We start from the raw sequence: 25948 nt of genomic DNA on the forward strand, positions 1-25948 counted from the left end.
ATCAGGTAGTTCTCCCACACCTCGGATCTGTTCCTCTGTGACGAAGGTCCCAACAACAGACTCATGTTCAGTGAGTTTGTTGTCCTCTTGTGGAGACCCACTGCCAGTCACCAGAGTAGCGGCATGATTTGAGGCCAGCTTGTCCTTTGCTCTGCGTTTCAGGTCGTTCCACCGCTTGTAGCAATCATCAGCTGAGCGCCTCACAAATCCAAGGGCACTTATGTGGTTGGCGATGGTCTGCCAGTGTGCCTTACGTTGACCAGGTGTGGTCTTGGACCCTGCAGTCACCACCATTTTGTGGCTATGTTGCGACACATAGCTCACAAGTGCATTAAGCTCTGCGTCATTAAAGCAAGGCTTCCTTGACATGCTGGAGTGTGTAGCCGTGCCTGGGGTCTCAGACTGTCATGCCAGAGCACCTTTCTTCCGCTTTTTAGAAGGTGGAGCGGAGCCAGAGTGGCTAACGCCGCTCTGGTCAGTAGGGGCAGAATCACCGGTGGACTGGGTTGTTGGAGTGTGCGAATGCACATTGACCATAGGACTTGGTGCAGGCATTGTCTGAAGTGTGATGTTGGCAGGGGGAACATCAGTATGATGGACCAGGACCGACATTGTCCTGGCTGGGAGAGTTAGAGCTGGGGCGGATGGAGCTGCAGCTGCCCCTGCAGCCTCACCACCCTGCATACTTGGGGCAGCAGATGACATAGCTGCCCCAAATCCATGTGCCTTGGTGACAACTTTCACCACCACACGTGGCCTAGACTTGCTGACCTGGAAGTCAGCCAAGGAGTCATCCTGTGCCAGGTCAGGTGCCACAATGGGCTGGTCCAACAGGGGCTGAGCTGGGATGGTCTCAGCCACGTTTCCCTCAACCATGGGGGGGAGCATGGGTGTCCCTGATTGGTCCTCCACACATGGGGGTCTAGGGGCACCCTGCAAATCCTGGCCACGTCCCCTACCGTGCCCACTATGTCCACCTTTTGAAGGTCGGTCACCTTTGGCTCCCTTACCGCTTGGTCGCCTCCCAGCCATGACACTGATGTCGTTGTGCGTATGGGAGGAGCAGTAAACTATTGTCCTGGGCAATTGGGGGTCAAAGGGGTAGGGTACTAGATGGAATTCGTACCCTAGTGCTCTAACAAGGCTGTCTGTGACCCCTGGGGGAAGATGACGGGTCACGCAACGCACAGGCAGCCCAAAAACAAAAATAAACGTGCACGCAACCCCTCATAGACCACGTGCATGGAAAAATGAACCCGCACTACGCTGTGGCACCCAGAAACACAAAATAAGCGTACGCGTAATACACGCAGCCTACAATGACCTCTGAAGGGGAGTGCGACACACGGGGCAAGCACAGTTGCTAAGTACATGCGGAACTCACTGTCTGCCTGGAATAAGAATGTGAAAAATATGCATGTGTGCGTTTTGGCAACACCCCCACCAAAAGAAAATTTGTACGCTGTCTGAGGAGACAGGACAAAAGGAGAAGTGAACACTGTTTGAGGAAACAGGCCCAAAAAAAGTAGTAAAATTAAAGCTGTCAGAGGAAACAGGGAGTACGAACTTGAAACGCTGTGAAGTAATCGTGTGTGAACCGATAAGAAGTACAGAATTCACCCACTCGCTCTCCACGAAAAGCACATACAAGAAAATGGCGTTCTACACGTACCTTTTAAACCGGCCCACACGTAAATGTCACTTAACCATGTACGTGTCCTTTCCTCCAATTACACGCGCTGACACTCGGATGTGCAGCTTTTCCACGTGTGCTCTGTCATCACGTGCTATGAGGGAACCACCCACGCGTGTCACGTCACAGACACGCTTACGCACTAAGGGCCTTTGGTCCAATGAAATCGTGTACGTGCGCTGACGCGCTTACGCGCTAAGGGCCTTTCCTCGAATTACACGCTGACGTGCAAGATTTTCACGTGCCAAATCACTCCGTATCAAGCTGGCCACGCGTTCACACACGGAAGACTACGCTCATGCCCAGAAGGCCGAATTACTGCCCCCCAGAGCCCCGAGCACGCTCCCACCTGCCATCTGCTGCTGCCTGATTGCCTGCTGCCCACATGCCCTGCCATTTGCTGCCTGCACGTCAGCCAGGCGTGCTGTTGCTGTGACCACACCTGCTGGAACCGAAGACTCCCGACTGCTATTCCATCGCTCCACAGCCCAGCCCCAGGACCCAGTTGCCCACCCACACCTGCCTCTGGGGTTGCCATGTCGGGCACTACACCATCTGGCACCACTGGCAAACCCCAGCCAGAGAGGCAGAGGGCCACCAGCTTCACTGCCACCGAAGTTGGTGTCCTGGTGGAGCAAGTCCTGGGGCAGTATGATGCTCTCTTCGGAAGTTCGGCCGCCGACAAGGAAGGACGGACTCGGATCTGGACGGACATCATGACTGCCATCAAGGAGGAGGGGGTGGCAGTCCGCGACTTCCAACATGTCAAGAAGCGCTGGGAGGACTTCAGGTCCAGGACCCTCAACAAGGCCCGGCACCTTTTGAAGGCAGCGGATGCTAAGGGGCGCTGGGGCCACCTGTCCGAACATCATAAGAGGGTCCTGGAACGCATATGCCCAGCGCTCCACGTCCCGGTCCTTGAGAGGCAGACCCGTCTGGAGTCGAGCGGTAAGTGTACATGCATACTGATTGGAAGCTTTGAGAGTGGTGGTGTGCCAGTAGTGTGCAGGTTGTACGTGTGGTTTTGTAGGGCCATGTATGGATGTGTACGTACAGGGCTGTGAGGCTGATACATGCAAATCCTTTCATGTGTGAGACACATGGATGGTGTATGTGTGGGTAAGCATGCAGGCCAAATGCAGATGTGTGAGCACACATGTTTGGATTACTGTGTATGTAAGTTGGCAAGGTTGTGGTGTCACACATGGATGTTGGTTCCAGCTGCATGTATCTGCACTGTGTACATGTGCATGTGTGTGTATTTGACATGGGTGCAACAGTGATGCAACATGGATGCATGTGAGACTGATATGTAGAAGACTGATTGCCAGATGTGACATGGATGCCAATCTCATCACTGCGACAGTTGGCGGAGGTGTACACATGCATGTAAGTGTGGTGGCGTGTTTGCATGTCTAGTACACTCCCTGTGTTTCATGTGATGTCTGGCTCACCTTTGGCTGCACATGCTGTTGTATGTGTATGGATGGTGCTGGCTGTTGCAATATGGCTGTGGAATAGCTCATGTGTGTGAGTTGCAATGACATGTGTGTTGGGGATTGTGATACCATGTCTGAAGTTTGACAATGCCACTCATGACAAAATGCCACTCATGTACAACTGTCATGTGTGTATGAGTCCATTGTACAGTGCCCTGATGCCTGTCTCCTATCTCTCCCTGTCTGCAGCGTCAACTGATGAACAGAGCGGAGAAGGTGCTGCGGAGACCAGCGGCAGGGATCGCACTGCCAGCCCGAGACGCAAAGCCCGGCTCCCCTCCCAGGTTGTCATCTCGTTGGGGAGTGAGGAGTCCGGTGCCGCGTCCCAGGTCGCAGCTGTCGAGGGGAGGTCCAAGAGGCAGAGGTTGGAGTTGGACTCCTCGGCAGCCGAAGGGGCAGCTGAGACCCCACAGGGCCCGACGGAGGAAGATGGCATGGAGTCATCCAGGTTGGTGGGGGGTTTGGTGGAGGAGGAGGCCATGCAAGGGACAGAGACGGGGTCTGGAGGTGGGGATTCCACTGGTGTTAGTGGTGCAGTGCAGGGGCAGGGACAGGAGGCAGCACAGGCTGCCGCGGAGGTGCCTGTGTGTAATCCTGTCCCCGATCCTGTGACTGCATCATCTTGCACCAGCAAGGATACCTAAGTCCAGACCCGTTCTCAGGGAGGGGATTGGCTTACACCAACTGGCCTTCCTCTCCCTGCAGATGTGGCTATCCGGCATCGGGTTGAGCCTGTCCTGGGTGGGGTGGCATTGCATCAACGTGCCATGCGAGCTGACCTGCACTCTTTTCATGAGGAGATAGCACGTCTTCTCGCATGGCTCGTTGACCGCGTTGACCCACTCGGACAGCTCACCAGGACCGGATTCCTCCGTTTTCTGGATCTTGTTCTGACCCCCTCCTCAACTGAACCCCCTATGCGTCAGTTGTCCTCCGTGCCATCTTCCCACCCTTGTGTCACCTGGGTGCCCTGTGGAGCAGCCTCTGACCCTGCGGCCAGACTGGTGGAGGACACATCCGTGCCACAGTCGGGAGTCGGACGTCCAGCAGGGGTGGCCACCTCAACAACTGCACCCCAGCTGGAGAAGGATGTGCAGGCAGCAGGAGCCAGGGCACAGGCTTGGCAGGCGATGGTGTTCTTTGTTTTTGCTTTGTCACCCCGAGTGGGACGGGTATGCCCAGACGTGGGTCCCGTGCCTGCTGGGCCTAGAGACCCAAGCTACTTCTCACTGATGAGCCCCAACAAGGGCGAAACATGTTTGGGGATGCTTGTGGTCTCGTGCAGAAGGGATGTGACCTAGCAGTTCGGGCTGGACTGCCCCTTTTGGGGTGGGGCCATGCCTGATTTGCATATGGTCTTTCCCCTTCTGTAATGGCTTGGCAGGCAAAGAACGATGGTCTGGAGGGTTGCCCCGAGCAATGCCAGTGGTTAAGATTCAGTCTAAACCTTCCAGCCATCACCTCTTTGTTTTTGCTTTGTCACCCCGAGTGGGACGGGTATGCCCAGACGTGGGTCCCGTGCCTGCTGGGCCTAGAGACCCAAGCTACTCCTCACTGATGAGCCCCAACAAGTACAAAACATGTTTGGGGATGCTTGTGGTCTCGTGCAGAAGGGATGTGACCTAGCAGTTCGGGCTGGACTGCCCCTTTTGGGGTGGGGCCATGCCTGATTTGCATATGGTCTTTCCCCTTCTGTAATGGCTTGGCAGGCGAAGAACGATGGTCTGGAGGGTTGCCCCGAGCAATGCCAATGGTTAAGATTCAGTCTAAACCTTCCAGCCATCACCTCTTTGTTTTTGCAGCGGCACAGCAGCAGCAGCAACAAGGTGGGAGCCATGATGGCTCGGGGCCTTCATCATCGGAGGGGCAGGCATCGGCCGTAGGGCAGGAGGACCCTGGACGGGAAGTGTCTTCTGTGTGGCAGCGGTTGGGCCATGCGATAGATGCGGAGCGGCAGCGGGCGGAAGAGGCACGGCTCACGATGGTCAGGGCGGAAAACTCCATGCGTAGGGCCCTGAGGCGGGCCGAGTGCCTCGAGGCCATTCGCAGGGACCTGGAGTTCCAGATGTCATCGTCCCTGCGAACCCTCTGGGCCATGGAAGAGGACCGCCTCCGGGATATCGATCAGGAGTTCGGTGATGCCCTGGCCTGGGACATCAACATGTGAGTCGTTGGACTTGCCCGCTGCCCTTGTAAATAGTTAGTTAGTTAGTATTAGGTTTCCTTTCGTTTTTTCTTTATTTTGGACTGCTTGGACAATGGACCACATTTTTGTATATAGTTTTTTTATTAGGTAGTAGTTTTTGGTAGGTTTCATTTCTTAAGTTGGGCTCATGGACCCTGGATTCTTCAATTGTACATAGTTCTACATTGGATTAATCTTTTTTAATATTTTATTTGTGTTCACCATGGAGCAATGGTTTTTACTTTTTATTTTCCCTTGCATTTGATTTTTTGAACTGTGACTTTGGACAACATTTCTTTTTTGATTTCTTTTGCTTATGTTTTCTGGATTTTCATAATTTATCGGACATGGACCATTTCTTTTGTTATTCCCATTGTTGTGTGTGTAATTTGATTTACGTTCATGTTATCTTTAATATATATTTTTTTATACTTCCATTTGTGGTATCATCTCATTGGTTTCATGCATGTCATGATATGGGTTTTGACATTCACTTGCACCCATTGTGTGTGTGTGACGGACATGTGTTCATTTACATACTTGCCATTGGGGTTGTATCATGTAATTGGCATTTCTATGTGGGTGGATGCAATACTTGGGTGGGTCTTTGGCATGTGGAGGCTGGCCATAAGGGCCAGGGATTTAGATTGTGATGACGTGTTGGCTGGGGGACATGAGTGGGGGCCTGATGGCAGGTGCCCCTCAGTGCTGGGGGGTGGGGGTGCAAGGGGACATGAGTGGGGCATGAGTGGGGGCCTGCTGGCAGGTGCCCCTGACTGCTGGGGGGTGGGGGTGCTGGGGGACATGAGTGGGGGCCTGCAGACAGGTGCCCTGCACTGCTGGGGGGTGGGGGTGCTGGGGGACATGAGTGGGGGCCTCCTGGCAGGTGCCCTGCACTGTTTGGGGGGTGGGGGTGCTGGGGGACATGAGTGTGTGCCTGCTGGCAGGTGCCCTGCACTGCTGGGGGGTGGGGGTGCAAGGGGGTAATGCGTTGGTGATCACTAGTGCAAAGTGACATGTGGCCTGGCTGGGGGGGCATGACCATGGTGGATGGGCTGCCTGCGGGACATGACCAGGGGTGCAGGGTAGTCCCCTGTGGTGTGGTCTGCCTGCAGGGGCCGTGGAGGGCTTAGATGGAACACCTGGGAGGACCCACACTTCCAATTCACGTGTAGGACTCCCCTGCACCCCCGAAATACACATACCCCACTCGCACAGGGCCTATCGCGTGTGAAACTTGCCCGCACCCCAGAAATACACGTACCCTGCTGAAATCGCATGTGGAACTTCCTACGCACCCCAGTAATACACGTACTCTGCTGAAATCGCGTGTTAAACTTCCCCGCACCCCAGAAATACACGTACCCTGCTGAAATCGCGTGTGGAACTTCCCACGCACCCCTGTAATACACATACCCTGCTGTAATCGCGTGTTAAACTTCCCCGCACCCCAGAAATACATGTGCCCTGCTGAAATCGCATGTGAAACTTCCCGCGCACCCCAGTAATACACGTACCCTGCTGAAATCGTGTGTTAAACTTCCCCGCACCCCAGAAATACACGTACCCTGCTGAAACCGCGTGTGGAACTTCCCGCGCACCCCATTAATACACATACCCTGCTGAAATCGCGTGTTAAACTTCCCCACACCCCAGAAATACACGTACCCTGCGGAAATCGCGTGTGGAACTTCCCGCGCACCCCAGTAATACACATACCCTGCTGAAATTGCGTGTTAAACTTCCCCGCACCCCAGAAATACATGTACCCTGCTGAAATTGCATGTGGAACTTCCCGCGCACCCCTGTAATACACATACCCTGCTGTAATCGCGTGTTAAACTTCCCCACACCCCAGAAATACACGTACCCTGCGGAGATCGCGTGTGGAACTTCCCACGCACCCCAGTAATACATGCACCCTGCTGAAATCGCGTGTTAAACTTCCCCGCACCCCAGAAATACACGTACGCTGCTGAAATCGCGCGTGGAACTTCCCGCGCACCCCTGTAATACACGTACCCTGCTGTAATTGCGTGTTGAACTTCCCCGCTCCCCAGGAATACACGTACCCTGCTGAAATCGCGTGTGGAACTTCCCACACACACCTGTAATACACATACCGTGCTGTAATCGCATGTTAAACTTCCCTGAACCCCAGAAATACACATACCCTGCAGAAATCGCATGTGGCACTGCCCGCGCACCCCAGTAATACACGTTCCCCGCTCTGCGTTTGCTGTTTGGCAGCCCTGTATACTGGTCGAGGGTTAGCGCAGCCCTTTGCGCTGAATTGTGAATTTTGATGGCTTTTCCTTGCGCGAGCGCGTTCTTGGGGGCGTAACTGGCGCTGCTGCAGGCTCGCTGCACCACACTGCGCCACGGCTGGTTTTGGAGGCTAAAATCCATGAATACGCTCTGCCGATATCGATTTTAGCACACTCGGCTGGCGCAGACATTCGCACGCGCACACAGTGCACCAGCTGCATGCGCCACTTTTGTGCGAAATTCTATGAATTACCCTGTAAATAGTTTATTTTTCCATAGTAAGGAGGTTATTGGGTGGACGATCTGGGAGAACCCCAGAATGAACCGGCGATAAAAGTTGGCGAACCCGAGTACATGCTGTACTCCCTTTATGGATGTTGGTGAGGGCCAGTTAAGGATAGCGTCCATCTTGCGCGTGTCCATGCGTACGCCCCGTTGTGTGAGAATAAAGCCAAGGAATTCTACCTCTGTCACATGAAAGAAGCATTTCTCCAATTTGGCATATAGCCGTTGTTGACGCAGTTTCTCCATAACTGCCCGGAAATGGTTGACGTGGTCCTCCTTGGTGGTTGAATAGATAGGAATGTCATCAATATAGACAAGAGCGCAGACGTCCAACAGTTCACGGATCACGTCATTCATGACAAATTGGAACGCCGCCGGGGCATTACATAGTCCAAAGGGCATAAGCTGATACTAATAAAGGCCATATTTCGTGCGAAAGGCCGTCTTCCACTCGTCTCCTTTTTTTACTCTTACTAGATGGTCGGCCCCTCGTAAGTCTAATTTTGTATATATCTGAGCGTTTTTTGACTTGATCCAAGAGCTCGGGGATAAGCGGTAACGAGTACCGTTTTTTTACTGTGATCTGGTTTAGTCCTCTGTAGTCAATGAAAGTTCTCAGGTCTCCCTCCTTTTTAGGCACAAAAAAGAGGGGCGAGGATGCAGGGGACTTGGACGGATGAATGAAGCCATTTGCCAGATACGGATCGAGGTAGGTTTTTAGATGCTGGTTTTCCTGTTCTGTTAGGGTGTAAATCCGGCTGCAGGGAACTTGAGCTGTAGGTACCAGATCAATGTGGCAGTCATACAGTCTGTGTGGAGGTAGGGTGTTTGCTTGGTCTTTTTGAAAGACAGCTTGGTAATCCAGGTATTCAGGTGGTAGTGAACTGGTGAGGCCCAGTATGGTTTCTTTTTTTCTTTCACGAACCTGGGTTGGTAAGACCTTTTAATAAGAATCCCTTGCTATTACAGGTGTCGGCAAAGTCTGGAATGGTCAGAACTCGTTTATGCCAGTCAATCCTGGGATTGTGGGTCTCCAGCCAAGGCATTCTCAATATCACCTGGAACTGAGGAGCGCTGATGAGATTAAAGGTGATGTCTCTTGGTGACCATCCTGACACAGAAGCGTGACCTTCTTGGTGTAATGCGTCACTGGGCCGGATGATAGCTGAGATTCATCAACTGCTGTGACGCTTTCCAAGACCTGCTTCTGTCGGAGAGGAAGGCCTATCCGGGTAGCCAGATCTTGGTTCAAGTAATTTCCCACAGCCCCTCTGTCAATGTATGCCTCCAAGGCATGTGTTTTCGATGGTTGCTTGTGGTTTACCAGGAGCACAGGGATGACTAGATGTGAGGTCGCTATAGGTTCCTTTTCACCGCTCGACAAGTGGACCCCTACGCTTGCCGGGCGTGGGAGTTTCCCGAGTCCTGTTCTTCTTCTTCACCCTTGTCAGTTTCTCCAACCGCTTTCCTGGGTGGTTTTACTGGGCATTCTCTGAGATAGTGACCTGCCTTTCCACAGTACAAACAAAGCTGCTGATGTCTCCTTTTCTCCCTTTCTGCCTTGGTGAGTGGGCTCTGCAATCCTCCAATTTGCATTGGCTCAGACTGATCGTGGGAGTTGGTTTGATTCTCAAGGGGTCGCACATAGACCAACCGCCCCTCATCCTTGGCCCGATCCATCTTCTGATCCTGCAATCTGTGATCAATCTGCACTGACAGGTTGATGTATTCAGCACATCTTTCCGGGGGATTTACTACTTGGGCTAATACATCCTTAAGTTCCCCTCGCAAGCCTCGGTAAAAGAGCGTAGATATTTTCTCCTCTGGCCAGTTAGTTTGTGCTATCAGATGATTGAAGGAAGGGATATATGTTAGTAGGTCTTGATTACGCTGCCGTAGTGATAACAGTTTATTGTCCAGAGCCTGCCCTTGAGTATGCCGTGCAAATAGTTTCTCCATTTCACGCTGGAAACCTCTGAAGTCTCGAAGCAAAGGATCATCCTGGTTTACCAAGGGTATTGACCAGTCCGCTGCACTACCTCCCAAATATGAGAGTACAAATGCCACTCTTGCTTGATCGTTGCGGAATGACCCAGGTCTGCACAAGAAATGGAGGCAACATTGATTCATAAAGATGGCGTACTTATTCGGATCGCATCTGAAGCGTTTGTGCGGGGCCAGGGGAACCCCCCTGGAAGAACCACCTGTAATGGCGTGGGCTGTGAAGGCGCGGCAGGGAGGGCATACTCCGGCAATTGGACCTGGCCTGCTTGTGCCTGGAGCATTTGCCTTGCTAGTTCATCTGTCCGCTCCCAGTTCACAATTAGATCCCTCCTTAGGGCATTGGTTTCCTGGCATGAACTTCAGCCCATGACTCTCCCAGTAATCAGGCCAACTTGTCAGTTTCAGAAGTTTCCATAATGCCCAGGCAGAGACTCGAAGAGGTTTCGCGTTCTGTTACGCTCACCAGCTCTCTGCGGAGGCATTAGGGCACGGTTGCTGCCCTCCCAAAGGTGAGGTCGCTCGGGTCCGACTTCACCCTCTGCACTTATGTGGTGACTGGTGGTAATAGGTGATGCTGCTCAGGACTGCTCCTGCATGGAGAATAGAGGGCGTGAGTATGCCAGCTTGTGCGCCTGATCCCCTTCCAGACCCCTTCTCCCAAACCGTGGTAACCGTGGGGTGCATTGTCCCTGGAAAGCTCACCTGTTGATTAGTTTTGGAGAGCACTCCGTCCTGTGGCTTCTGGCAGGGGCGCTTGTATGATGTGGACCGAATTCATTCACTGGTCCCGTGGACGTGGTAGTCCAGTCCTGCTGCAACTATGCCTCTATACTTAAGGTAAGTGTTCTTGTTTGCCTTTGTCTTTCCTTGGCTGTTTTTGTTGTATTGTAAAGTTTGTTATCTTGTATTGCTGTCCGTTCCACTTTTGATGTTTGCTCTTTTGCTTTCTTCCCTTGCATGTGATGTTGCTAGCCCAGCAGAATATGCGGAGCTCGAGGAATGAAGCTTGTCTTTCTTCTTCTTCACAGGGTCCGAGTTTGTGGATGCGGAGCACAGTGCTGCGGCGTCGGGATCAAAATCACTGGATGTCAGGAGATGAGTCTGCAGATGAAGCGATGACGCACCAGTTTCCTGGAGGTGAGTATGCAGGAGAATGCCTGGTAAAGGTAAGTAAACTGGTCCAAGCGGCGGTGAGCGTCACGTTGCACGCGAGTGCACAGTAACATGAAGCACCAGCCTTAAGGATGGAGCAGATTATATAGCTGAGCTTCTGAAGCCACGCCCACCAGGTTCAGCCTGCCTGCCACACCCTGCCACACCCGATGAGTCAGCACATGAGGATCATAGATCGAATAGTGGATGCAAGTGCTATGGCCGAGCCGCAGGGCTTAGAGGAAAAATGTATTGATCATAAAGAAGAATGTATAACTATAGCTCAAATTTATAATGCAGGACAGGCTATCACTGGTTTGTCTGCAACTAGCCTTACATTGGGGGAAGAAATACCTAATTTACAATCCCTGGGTTTATCGAGGGTCGATGGGTATACAAATGCCAACATTATTGGTAAGGAAATATGTATTGGCCATCTAGAAGATCGGATAGTGGCAGTACTAACTCATAATTTAGGAGTTGACACCTCTAATATGGTAGGATTTGGTACACAAGGAGAGGATGGTACTACCCACGATATGAGCACTAATGGGAAGATCATAAAACACCTTAGGGTAAAACCCTGCTAAAGAAATTGAAACAAACAACACTTCTTAATGGCACATCTCTACATTTTGTGAGAGGAAGCAGGTCAACACACGGGGCTATCCAAAACACTTTAAAGCCCCACACTTCACAAAAAAAATAAAAATTGAAACAAACTTCTCTTTTCTCCCCCATTGCTGGGCAGAAAATTATGAATTATTTCTGGAAAAAAACATGCACTAGTACAGAGATGAAATCCATAATCCCAGTGAGGGGGATTGCAAGACTGGACCATTCTAAAATGGACGATGGATTAAGGACCCCTAGAGGAAATCATGAGATACATTATATGAGTATCATAGAGTTTCCTGCACTCGCTATGGAAAATAATGGAAATAATAATTTTGATTCCCTGTCTCATAGCATCGTTCAACAAACCGGTGATGCCTCATTTACAGGATCGCCCACGGAATTAACTCATTTTATTGATGAGCATGCAAACAGTGGCTCAGAGAAAGGGATCTCATATCAGAGATTATTGATGATCCCTCTGTAGATGCTCCACTTCACCATACCATCAGGGAAGTAGGCGGCAGAATTTGTTTAACACAACCCACAATATCAGCCTTAAATTTGGTCCTTAGTTCCTTTGTGAACTTATGTGATAATATTTGGGCAGAAGTTAGAGAACATTTTGAACTCCTGGCAGAGATGTTCAACAGACTAGAGGGTATTGGTCTAGTTCTGCAACAAAAGACCTCCCTGGTTGAGGATCTTGCTTTGAGGGCCGGTCTGATGGAAATTAATAAAAGTAGCAAAACATGGGTCACCTGCCACTGGGGCAGGAGGTGTCCCTAGTTTGGGAGGAATGCCTGAAGAGACCACTGAATGCAATGTTGAAACTGAGGTTGGGATGTCTGAGGTGCACTCCTCAGTTGGTGGAACTGTATCTGCTCGGACTGCCCCCAATGCTCAATCTGAAATTATAGATCTACCCATTGACGAGGCCCCTAAGCACGAGGAAATACATAACAATAACGAAAAGGAGATATTGCCAAGACACCAAGGAATGTTAAAAACATAAAAAAACACAATACATCATCACGTAAATATCTCCGCAATTTAACTATTGCAGAGTCGATGGCCAAGAGAATGCTAAGAGTGAATGGTATACAGAAAGTGATGACCCCGGGTTTTGGATTGGTATTGGGGATAGAATTGATGAAATGGCAGATGAGGTTATTAGTCTTGGGGAGAAGCAGCCAGTGTTAACTGATCACAATCACCATAGTAAGAATGCTGTTAAGGGGTTAGCACAGGCAAGGGCTGAGATTGGTATTCAAAATTATCTCTTGGTGATACCTCTGATGGAACGTAATGATGGAAAGAATGAGGGGCTTTCAGCCACCCAGGAAATTGGGGGAGGCCGAGGCTCCACTGGATAGGAACATTTATAGGGGGACTGGTATTGAGCGGGATTCCTGCTCTAGTTATAAGTAATATTAAATCTGAGTCAGTTCCTCTGAGTAGGGTGTAGAGCCGGTGGAGGTGGGTATGCCCAAGATAGAAGACGAGATGGAAAACGATTGTTTGAGAAATTGTATTTCCCAAGCTTTGCATCATACCCTGCCTGGTTCGGTAGTGGTTGAGGCCTGCTACCCAGTGAGAGACAATTCGGGTGCCCCTGGACTCTATGTTATACAGTATCTGGAGTGGGATCAATTCTGGGGCAAATTGTATATAGCAAATGTACTCCTAAACCCAACAAACAATGTTTGTATGAATGATTCCTTTGGCCTACGTGATTGGAACCCTCGGGAATGGTGAGACTATGGAGTTTCCTGAGGTGGAGCGAAAGGCAGTGAGAGTCGTCCTGGTCCCGAGAATAAGAAGGGTGGCAATGGGACACTCAAGGACGCTAATGTCAACCATAACAATGTTTCATATGCCACTAAAATAAAACAGATGACGAGCTTTCGGGGTCGGAAGATGCCAGTGTGTTTGTACCAGGGAATGTAAGCCTTTTATCCTCTTGTGACCTTAACAGAACACAATTTTCAGATTATGATCAATGGGAGAAATGTAATATCTATTTCAACTCCCAACTGGTACTGAATCTATTAATGACAGAAATTGATACCCTGAGAAAATTGGGATTTGCGTGAAAAAAATACTTGAGGAGGAGCAGCATCCCGTAAAAAGCAATTTCCAGAATGGTGAGAATTTAAAAGTGGTGTTCCAACCAGTCAGACAAAGCCCACGGCATGCAAGGCAGCACTATAGAGGCCTCAACAGACAGAAGGATGATTGGGACCAAATCAAAACAGCCCTGCGGAACCGATGCATACTCAGTACATATAGATGTTAAAGGGTTGATTGAGGAAGAAGTACAATTGAAGCTTCTGTAAGGGGATACCTGGTGGAATCTACATATGTTAACCAACCCTGAAATCACTGCCATGCTGAGAGAGAGTAACTGCATCTTTTTACAAGAGACAAGGGATCTGGATAATTTTTCTATAGATGGTTTTGTGGTGTTCTCCCAATTTTCAAAATGGAATAAGGTAGGGAGGTGTTCGGCGGGTCTGAGGATTGCAATAAAGGAGACATTAGGCTTTACATCAAGTCCTGTGTTTGATCTCCCCTTGGGGATCATGGCAGTTAAAGTATCCTCTGATGTGGTCAACCTTGACATTTTGGTTGTTAATGTCTACTGGCATAATGGGATTTGAGAACTGAATAGTTTTTTAGAAGTTATTACTACCCTAATACAGGACTGGCAGAGGGATGCTCCCAAGGGTAGGGTGTTCTTGGCTGGGGATCTTAATTCAGATTGTTGTATATCAAACAATGACAATGAACCATGGGAGACCCTACCAGGTATGGCCAAAGGAAAACAAAAGTGACAATTGGTGAGAATGTGGAATCTCTCACTAGAATCTATGGGTTTGGTTTGTTTAAATGGGGGCCTGGACTCATCAAACACTGCCATACCAATCTGGAATAGAGGACATAGCTTCTCAACTATAGATTATATTTTTACAGATGCAGTTTTATCCGACTTGAATACAGGGGTTAGGGTTTTTGCGAACACCTGGAGTGACCATAGTGTCCTGAAAGTGGATTTGGACATACTTTTAAATAGAACGGCCAAAGGGGATCTAACTGATCTTAGTACTGTGGGGCATGGTAATGGGATAGGATGGTCTGCTAACAATATCCGTAACAGTGAATTAACATTCCTTATGAGTACCAGTGCCCTAGGTTGTAAATTCCATGCATTTAACCCTAGCCAGTTTGACACCTCATTGGGCTGCTTGATTGATCGGGCCAGAACCAATCCTGGTATGAGGTTGAGTACATCATACTGTAGACATAGACATACTTTTTGTCTACAATTGGCCAGGGAGAAAGCGTCTATGCTCTGATCCTTGAGGTCGATTTGCTGTTCGAATTGGGACCAAACACAAAAAATTTTAGACTGGTTAAACAAAGGTATAAAAACGATTGAAAGTCCAGAAAAGCAGTGGTGCTGCAAAAGGATGCTGGCACTATGTTGTGCACCCTTGTTAAAAGAGACTTGAGGAAATTTTGGACGCTGATCAATATGCAAGAGCTTTCCACCATATTTACCTAACTGAATGTGGTCTCTGATACTCAATGGGTAGATTTTATTTCCAACCTGTATGGGGTTAAACCAGAAGGTCCAGTTGAGGATGTCAGTTGTCTGCCCACATACTGTTTTGGAGACTGACAGCCTATTATCAACTATAAGGTGGTGTTAGGGTTGATAAAAAGCACTAGAACTTCACAGGCGGCTGGTCCCAATGTGCTCACCAACAACTTTAGGCAGCCGTTTGTTTGGGTGCACGTTCTCACCATACTCTTGAAGAATATCGTGGAAAATGGAGACCTCCTTGCAAACAGTTTATGTGGTTCCCATTTTTAAACGTGGGGAGAGAAATCAGGCAAGAAACTATCGGCCAATTGCTCTAATAGACGTTGACTGTAAAATGTTTGCCTCTATATTACTTATCACTTAAATGAGTGGATGAATGCTTCAGAGCGATTAAATACATTTCAGACGGGGCTTCGGACAGGTCATTCCACAGACCTTAATGGTTTGGTTATGAGGGCGCTACCGGAAACAGCCTGGGAAAGACATGATGGAGATATTTATGTGGCCTCAATCTATCACTCTATAGCCTTTGACCATGTTATTTGGAGCCACCTGTGGTCCAAGCTTATTAAGTGTAGTTTGTCGGGAGGTTTATTGTGGTTTATCATGGGTCTATATGACAATTCAGGGATACGTGTTAGACTTAACATTGATGGAAATCTATCCCGGAGGATCCTGACGTGGGTGGGTCTGAGACAGGGATGTGCTCTTGCTTCATGTCTTTTCTATTTATATGTATCCAATATAGGGGAATTTTTGACGGAGGTGGATTTGATTACACCAAAACTGGGTGAGTTCAGTATCCCTGGGTTGGCATATGCTGACGATTTTCTACTCCTATATTGCACTATCGTGGGCCTTCAGCGTTTAATTAACACATTTGCAAATTATGCAGAAGCGAATGGACTGATTGTTATTAACAAGAAAACACGTGTTATGGTGCTGTTGAGGGGTCAGATAAAGAAAGGACAAAGCTGGAGTATGCAAGGGGTCCCCATTGATAAATCAACCAGTGTGCTCTACTCAGGATTCTACTTAGGATTTCCACTGATGGCTCGGTGTATGTCTTAGACAAAAAGCTAGTATCTTTTCCAAACAGATGACTAAATTGGACCAAAAATATGGGTGTTTCTCCATTAAACCCTTGGTTATTTTTTATGAGGGCAAGGCAGTATATGGAATGGAATTACACTACCGTGAGTTGGCATAGTTTTGGGAAACATTAGAGGGAATGATGTGGAGGTGGGTGCTCAATACACCAAACACTATCCCACCGGCAGTAATCAGATATGAACTAGGATTGACCTCCCTGGAGATTCGGGTGACTTGGAGATTGTTAGCCCTTTTTCGTAGTACGATTGCTCCACTCCTTTACACACTTTATGCATAATTAGGTAAATTATTGGATGTATGTGGTTGAGGATAAAACCAGAATACTTTTTAATTGGAGTTTGGTAGACTTGTGATCAATGTTTGAAAGATCTTGGTATGGATAGAGAGACCCTTATTACAAATCTGGAAGGGTTTAAAAGATAGCTCTATGAGAGAGTCTGCATTGTCACCACAGATAGATTTCACTCGTATCCCTCTTGGACCCATTTACAGTGGGACCATAAGAGACGCAGGTTATTTTGCCCTTTTTCTTACAATTTCCTAATTGATACTAGGATGATTCTGTTAAAACTCTGTTGGAACATATTGCCATCACGTAAAGTGCTCATACGTAGGAAAATGATAGGCATGAAAGAATCTTACTGTCGATTTTGTAAGATGGATGGAGTAACGGTCTATATCTTAACGGAGACAAGACCGAAATCCTCATCCTTGGTCAAATATCCACTCTCACCTACCTTGACACACTCTACTCCAATTTCTGCATAGACAATTGTGTCATCCCAGTCCTATCCTCTGTTAAAACTCTAGGAGTCCATATTGACGCCTCACCCTCCATGGACAAGCAAGTCAACTCCATTGTCTCTGCCTCCACCTATAGCACCAAGCTCATTAATGCCATTAAGCCATTCCTAACCCAAGATAACTGCCTCTCTATTGCCAGAGCCACCATTGCAGCCAAATTAGATTATTGTAACGCGCTATTGGCCGGCACCTCTAAAATAAACCTAAACAAACTCCAAACTACACAGAACAATGTACTTAGAGCAGCCCTCAATATACCTAAAAGAGACCACATTACGCAAGCCAGAAAAACAGCACATTGGCTACCAGTCAGAGAGCGTATTACATTTAAAATTATTACAACTAGACAAAAATGTATCAATCTTTCAGCCCCTCTTACTTGTCTGACACTCTGACCCGAACACATTCTACCAGACCTACTAGACAGTGCCACACCAACCAACTAAGAGTCCCATGCATCAAAATAGCTAGAGCAGGAGGAATAAGTTTCCTCTATATTGCCCCTAAGCTATGGAATGCACTACCTAGCGCACTCCGAGCAGAAACTTCTCTCTTTGCTTTCCGCAAAAAACTAAAAACTACACTGTTTAACTAACACAACACTTCTCTTCTCTCAGTTTTCTCTATCTTCCTCTTTCACATCTGCATGTGCAGTATGCCTCTTGTAACTAAGCAATGACTTCTCTGTATGTAAATAAATCATTCTCAACCCCTGTAACAAGCGCCACGATGCCCACGGGCTGCCTGTGCGCTCAACAAATGTGAATGAATGAATGAATAAATAAATAAATAAATAAATAAATAAATACATAAATAAAACTGTAAAACATGTACTCCTCTCGTGCCCTGCATTGTGTAATGAAAGGTTGTTTTTTTTTTGGCAAAATTTGCGAAATGGGGACAAAATGGGGATGATGATTACATATGGTCCTGCTGTATCAATATTCAGAATACTTCAGAAGGTCTAGCAATAGTGTCATTTACAAAGTGTATGAATTTAAATAATGTAGGGGATTCGGCATAATCGGTCCTCCTACCCATTTTCCTAACTCTGTTTATAAACTAGTCTATGCTCTGGATTCCATTTATGAAATTTGACTGGGCCTGATTCTCACATAGTCCTCCCATATTTAACTTTTTACTGGTTGTTATGTATGCCTGGTGAATTGAGATTTAGTAAATGTGTTTTTACTTTGTTTTACAAATGCTAGATTGTATGTTTTAACTTAATACTGTGCAATATCAAAATGTGAGATTAATTGTTTAGTATTCCCTTCATAGTAACTGGTTTTATAAGTTTACAGTGTATGAAATTTTTTATAATCGTGTAACAATGCTGAAATCGTTTATTATAGTGTAATATCGATATGTGTGATGAATTGAAATGTAGTCAGTGGTTATAATATGTAGGCACTAAGTGCGGGATCATGTGATATTATGTACAATTACATTAAAATGCTTGTTTTTGTTCTAATAAAATAATGTTGCAAAGGTTGTTTTTAAACCATATATCATTTTAAAAAAATATCAACCTTTCTTCTTTGCAGTAGAGAGGCTGAGAGACTATGCAGAAATGAATAGCCACCTTTTTTTTGCTCGATGGAAGTGATTTCGGCAATATTACCAGGAGACGCTGCAAATGAAGGGACTCAAAACACTATTTGGAGGAGTAAATGGGATGCAATCACACTTTGGATAAACTCCCCCACAACCTTACAGAGTCGAATAACCTTCTGGACATCAAGAAGTGACTGAAAACTATTCTGTTTATGTAGTTATTCCTAAGGGAACACTGATTGTTTTGAACAGCAGGCTTAGATGGCCAGTCCATAGGCGATATAGGCGCTATATTACTAACAATACCGACATCAATAGTAATACCAATCATATCAGGCTAGAGGTTGTGAGTAGGAAAGAAGACACCATGTGAAGTTGGGGATTTGGGGCTGGGTTGGGGAGCCAGTTACATGTAGAAAATGTTCTGTTTATTAGAGGAAGAGTGCGTGAATCTCATGTGTGATAGGGAGTAATGGGAGAGGGTTGGGGAGGGGAAAAGCAATCGAGTGTAGTGAGAGGACCTGGAAAAAAGAAGAGGGAGACATGTTGAGTTCCTGTGAGGACGTGGAATACTTTTTAATTCTGACCAATCACCACTCTACCTCAGGAATTTCTGTTATTGGAAATGATTACTGTGAAATTATATTGGGAATAAGAAGAAAAACATGTTTGACATCTGCAGTGACTACTGGGCAGGGAGCAATGGGTGTTTGGTAATAAATTAATGGAGTGGCATGGCCAGTGGCCATGGCTAATGGACCCAAAAGAACATGATTGGTACAACATGTACAGTGACCATGTCAGAAGGCCCTGACTACTGGGCCCTGAGGAATCTATTCTATAGCAAAACCCCAGGAATTCAGTGAAAAAATAATGTGTTAAGAAAGGGTTAAGGTGGTCAAATTTAACGCATCAAAACCTCAGAAATTCAGCCCTCGCATTTCAATCAAGTCCACCTCAAAGAAGAAAAGGTGTCACGCGAACCAATTAGTGATAGGGAGGAATGGCAGGGAGAGGTAAAATGCAATTAAAGGGAGTGGTGAGACCATGGAGAGAGGGGTGGTGCCTTGGTGAGTGCTGGGAGTATTTTTGGAGTGTTATTGGGTGAATACAAGGGGGAATTGTGCAGGCATGTGTAGTTAATGCTGCTGTATTTGTAGTTCATTGCCATTATTGGGGGAATCCCTTGGGAATGGGGAGAGAGTGAAAAACAAAAAAAAGTAATTTTACACCTACAGTGATTGCTTATCCTAGGCAGGGGGTACTGGGTCTATGTGCCAAAGGTCAAAGCTAGTGGGCCACAAATAAAACTATTGGTTCAACCTATACAGAGGCCACGGCCAAAGGGTATATGGCTAGTGGGCCCCAATGAAACCTATTGGTGCAACATGTACATTAACCACGGCCAAGCGCCATGGCTAGTTGGCCATAAATGAACCTATTGGTCTAACATGTACAGTGTCCATGGCCGAAGGACCTGGCTAGTGGGCCCCAAAGAAAGCTATTGGTTTAAGTTCTACATTGGCCACAGCCGAAGGCCATGGCTAGTGGGCCCCAAAGAAACCTATTGGTCTAACTTGTACAGTGGCCAGGGCCGAAGGGCAGGGCTTGTGGGCCCCAAAGAAACCTATTGGTGCAACATGTACAGTATCCACGGCCGAAGGCCATGGCTAATGGGCCCTGGAGAAACTATATTATTAGAAAAGCCTTGAATTTCAGTGAAATGGCTTTAGTTTGGGGGCATTAAGATGATCAGATTTAACGCGAAAAATACAGAGCAACAAAACCTTTTAAATTCAGTGAAAAGAAACCTTGGTTAAGAGAGAGTTAAGATGATTAGATTTAACACAACAACCCCTTGAAATTCAGCGGATGTGGGAAGTCATGACCAGCTTAACTCAGTGCATTCCCATTGCAAAGCCCATTGGTACATACATATTATAAATATGGGATTCAGAATGACATACAAAATGGCATTATGGGGGACACATCATTATGGGGGACATCAATGGGAACGTGTCAAGTTAAGCTTGTCATGACTTCCCGCAACTGCTGAATTTCAAGGGTTTCGTTATACCATTGTTTTTTATGGGCCACTAGCCATGGCATTCGGCAATGACCACTGGCCATGGCCTTCTGCTGTGTCCACTGTATGTGTTCCTCCAACATGTCTCATTTGCACCCACTAGATGGCCACAGCCTTCAGCCGTGGCCACAATACATGTCTTTTGGGCCCACTAGCCACGGCCTACAGCCCTGGATTTTGAGTATGTCCTTTGTCCGTGCCCACTCCACATTTGAAAACACTACCGGGCCACTAGCCTCAGCCTTTGACCATGTCCTCTGTGCATGTTCCCCAATATGTTTCTTTTCGACCCACTTATTGGACACATCTTTCGGCATTGGCCACTATACATGCCGTGGCCACTATACATTCTTCACACCATTCTTAATTACTTGGTTTAGAACATTTCATCCAAATCCATCCAACAAGTGAAACCTATTAGTCTCTCTTAGCTTCTCTGCAGCAAAACACCAATACAGAAAGAAGTGTTCTACGGCTCAGGGCACCCAATCTCAGTTGAATATTTTAGAAACTACTGGATGGTTCTGAACCAGTTAAGGAAATTAAGTCAATCCATGTGCCCAAATTGTTTCTTATTTGGTCCAATTCTGCCAAGAGGTTTTTGCACTATAGCTGTTCAAAAACTGCACTTTTTCTCTATGGGAAAATGAATATGAGTAGGCTGAAAACAGCATTTTTTTTTCTTAATAACTGTTTCATTCTATAACAAATAATTCCCAAAATGTCCAGTTCAGTCGGTGATAACTTAACGCAACAAAAACCCAGAAATTCAGTAAAAAAAGCCACCTTAACTTCGCTCCCCCTGTTACACAGCCTATGATCACAATGATGATATCACAGATGACATCACTGATGGCATCCCTGGTCACATCATCTATGACATTTACAAAAGTCGATGCATAAGAAAATTGGATATTATTTAAAGATTACTTTTACTTTGTACAGTATTTGTTTTATTTCAATTTTAGCATGTTAATCACTTACAAAAGACACAGAAAGAAATATATATATATATATGGTTAAGTTGCTGTTTCCATAGGAAGAGCCCTTTTTGGGTGGTTTATAACTTTGCTCTCCCTGGATGTATCCTCACCAAACTTTGCAAATGAAGTATATGGGTCACTCTGAAATTTTTTGCAAAGTTTGGTGAGGTTTGGTCCAGGGGGGGCAAAGTTATAAGGGGGTCCCAAAACTTCTTTTTTTTCCATAGACTTGGGGAAAAAACTTTTATCATGCCTACAGCCCAAACCGCTGGACGGATTTTCACCAAATTTGGACCAGGAGCAGCGGTCCAAAAAGTAGGTCACAACAAATTAGTGATATCTATGTTCGGTCCGTGAACAGGAACCTGATTGGCTGGGTGATGCGCGTCGTGTCCACGGTCATTGGACGTGTTCGCTGATTGGGTAGTTGAGAGCGCATGGTGCGTCAGATTTCGGTGGACAGTGTGGTAAAACTTGGTGGAAAAATACTATTTAATGAATTGTGTTGGCGTGTAAGACTGTTTGCGGAGGGTGGGGGAGTAAGAGATGGGTTAAATGTTGTATTTATTTAGGCACCCCTGTTGTGTTCGTTCTGACCGCGGACAACACGGGTGTCCTGAAATGTTCGTAAATAAACAAAATGAGGGGTGTCCTGAGGACGTTATACCTGTTCGTATTGTTCGTAGGCAAGTTGAAACTGTTCTAAGAACACATCATGTGCCCTAGGATGTTCGTAAATAAATGAAATGGGGGTGTTCTGAGGACGGTAGACCTGTCCGTATTGTTCTCAAGCAAGCTGAAACTGTTCTAAGAAGACACGCGGTGTCCTGAAATGTTCGTAAATAAACGAAATGGGTGTGTCCTGAGGACGCTATGCCTGTCCGTATCGTTCGCAGGCAAGTTGAAACTGTTCTAAGAACACATGCGGTGTCCTGAAATGTTCGTAAATAAATGAAATGGGGGTGTCCTGAGGACGCTGTCCGTATTGTCCGTAGGCAAGTTGAAATTGTTCTAAGAACACTCATAATGTTCATGGACATTAAAAGTGCCCATATGGCATAGTTGAAATGTTTGACTCTATGGGTGTGATATGTTGCGGTGGTTGTGGCCAGGTCATAGAGTCTTGGGTGCATGGCCTTATGGCCATGCACCCAAGACTCTATGACCTGGCCACAACCACCGCAACATATCACACCCATAGTGGCTTATAACTTTGGGACCCAACAACAAATTTATAAGCAATGAAGTTATAAGCCAGTATGAGGGTGATATGCTGTGGTGGTTGTGGGCAGGGCCTAGATTCTTGGGTGCATGGACATTACCAAATTTATAAGCACTGAAGTTATAAGCTACTATGGGTGTGATATGCTGCGGTGGTTGTGGCCAGGGCCTAGAGTCTTGGGTGCATGTCCAAGACCAAATTTATAAGCACTGAAGTTATAAGTCACTATGGGTGTGATTTGCTGCGATGGTTGTACTTATTATAATATACTTACTGTTTGCTTTAGTAACTGGAGTACATATATTTCTTGTTAATTTATGTGATAAAAGAAAAGATCATGTTAGTGTTGGTATTTTGTAATGACTTATAACATTGAATAATCAACATTTTTGTTTTTACCCTCATATTTAGTAGATTACAAACCAGTGTGCTGTGCAATTTGCTCAGTTTCTGTGTTTGTTGCTAAATCATTGGGTCTGTGGGAAATAAAATCCATGTTGGATTAAAAAAAAACTTTTTTGTTATGCTACAGTCTATTTGTTTGTTTGTTTTCAGTGTTCACTTGTTGTTTCTGGCTAATGTTCTATATGTTGGCTTGTTGCAGATTTTTGGAGCAGTTAGATACCTGATGGCATATTCTAACTGTCTATTTTTTGTTATAATGAAGTGGTATTGATTTATCTGTTTGGTTATTGAAAATCTTGGGGTAGTTAGATACCAGTTGGCATATTCTAACTGTTTATTTTTTTATATCATTTAGTGGTATTCATTTATCTGTTTAGTTGTTGTGGAATCTTGGGGCAGTTAAATAGCTGTTGGCATATTCTAACAGTTTATAGTTTTTTAATAGAAGTTTTGTTAATGTTTAAGTACAGATTAGTTAATAAATTTTGGTTTTAAGAAGATTAAATAAGTGTTTGTAAGATTTGCTTGTAATCTCTGCTTTAGAGTAATGGTACTATCATTACATTCGAACAATCCACATTTTTATTTTATATATGCAGTATAGTGACCTGCATTGGTTGCGGCTCCTGCGTTGTAGATTATACCTATCGTTATGAAGGTTTTGTTACCAAGTGATACTTGACCATGTGTGAATCCAGTCAGTTTGCAGTTGTTTTTGGTACCATCTGCATTGTAACATAGAAGCATTAGTATTACGTATTTACTATGTGTTTGTATTAGTAAGGTGGAGCGTTTATCCGAATTGCAGGTAGTACATAATCTACCATGGTTTGCATTTTGTACAAGTTGCTGAAATGGAACAGATTCACAATTAGGTATTGATACATACACAAAGCGTTCATTAGGGATTTGTTTGTGTGTCGCATTGTTGCAGAGAGTGCATGTATGTTTCCACATGTATGAAATCAGGCAGATTTCATTTATAGGTATGTTTTTGTTTTCCAGTACTTGTGGTAAGTACATTAGAAATTCTTGTGGATCTTCCTGTGAGTTTATAGTGAATTTTACCATTCCAGCACAGTAGTCCAATTCTTGTCTTATTCCATGAACACTATACGTGTTGTCAGGATTATTTGTTGCGTTTATATGAAGTACTAACATTTGCAAACACAATTGATCTGTACTGTGTAAGTAAATGTTGTCAACAATTGGTGGTAATTGAAATAGAATATTCATTGCTACATTTGCGTAGCAACTTAACCCAGTTATATTTGAAAGTTTAAATGGACCAGGTAGTTCTGTATCTGAGTGCTTTTTTTGGAGTTTGTCTTCCTTCTTTGAAGAAGTACCTTTTTTACTTTCCCTAATAGGTTCTTTTTTGCTTGTGGTACTTGATGAAGTATTAGTTTCTTTTACTCTCTTTGGAGGATTTGTAGTGACATCCTGTTGCATTTCAGTTTGATGTAGTTTTCTTTTATAACGTTTTACTTTTTGTGGAACAGGATATGTTTTTAGATGGGGGTGTATAGTGAACAAAGTCTATTGTATTCTAAAATGCAAGGAATATCAGTGTTTACTTTACTTGCATCAAAGTTGATTAGAAATAAACCGTCAAGTGTACGTAAGCGTGATAGTGCTACGTAGCTCATGCCTTCTTTAAAGACTATGTTACCAATGTCTATCAGTGCTTTGTCCAGGGTAAGACCTTGTGATTTATGAATGGTGACTGCGTATGCAAGAGTTAGATAAAATTGTTCTCTGCGTACATACATATCTTTTAAGAGAAGGAATCGAGCTGTTGAGCGTCCCATCCTTTTCACTTCTGAAAGTTTGTCAAAGAGAATATTGACAAACTGAATGTTGTTTCACGTGGGTATGTTTGAAAGCCAACAACTGTACCCAGTGCTCCATTAACTAGTCCTTGATCCACGTCAAGGTTACGTTTAAGCATTACTCTACAATTTAAGGATCATTTTTATATTTTTTCCAATCCAGCTGTGTTGGAGATTGAATTTTCTAAACTATTTAGTCTTGTTGGGGCTTGCTCACACATGGGTAGTGTCATACCATGTACGTCTAGTTTGTCTGTGGCGCTAATTTCAATTATTGGTTGCATTTCTTTTTTTAACACTGTTTCACTGAATTTGAAACAGCTTGCAAGAGTTGGCATTAAGGCCATACAATTGACATTTATGTGCACTAATTGTTCCCTAACATCTGTAGCACATGCATTATCGCCATAAAGTGCATGAATGTGCTGGGTTTTCAATATTTCTTGTGCTTCTTGAGATAGTATACCAACTCTAATACTTTTTAAGATGTTGGCATAAGTGAGATCTGCAGATTGGCACAGGTTTTCTGTTAATTCTCTGTATTGGAAATGTTGCCAAAGGTTGACATTTCCTATGCTGCCAACAGTTTTACAGCAGGGTTTGTTTCCTAAAGTTTTAAAAATAGGCTCACCTTT

Source organism: Ambystoma mexicanum, chromosome 8, assembly GCF_040938575.1.
Source record: "Ambystoma mexicanum isolate Mex_15411 chromosome 8, UKY_AmexF1_1, whole genome shotgun sequence".
In the NCBI taxonomy this organism is placed as follows: domain Eukaryota; kingdom Metazoa; phylum Chordata; class Amphibia; order Caudata; family Ambystomatidae; genus Ambystoma; species Ambystoma mexicanum.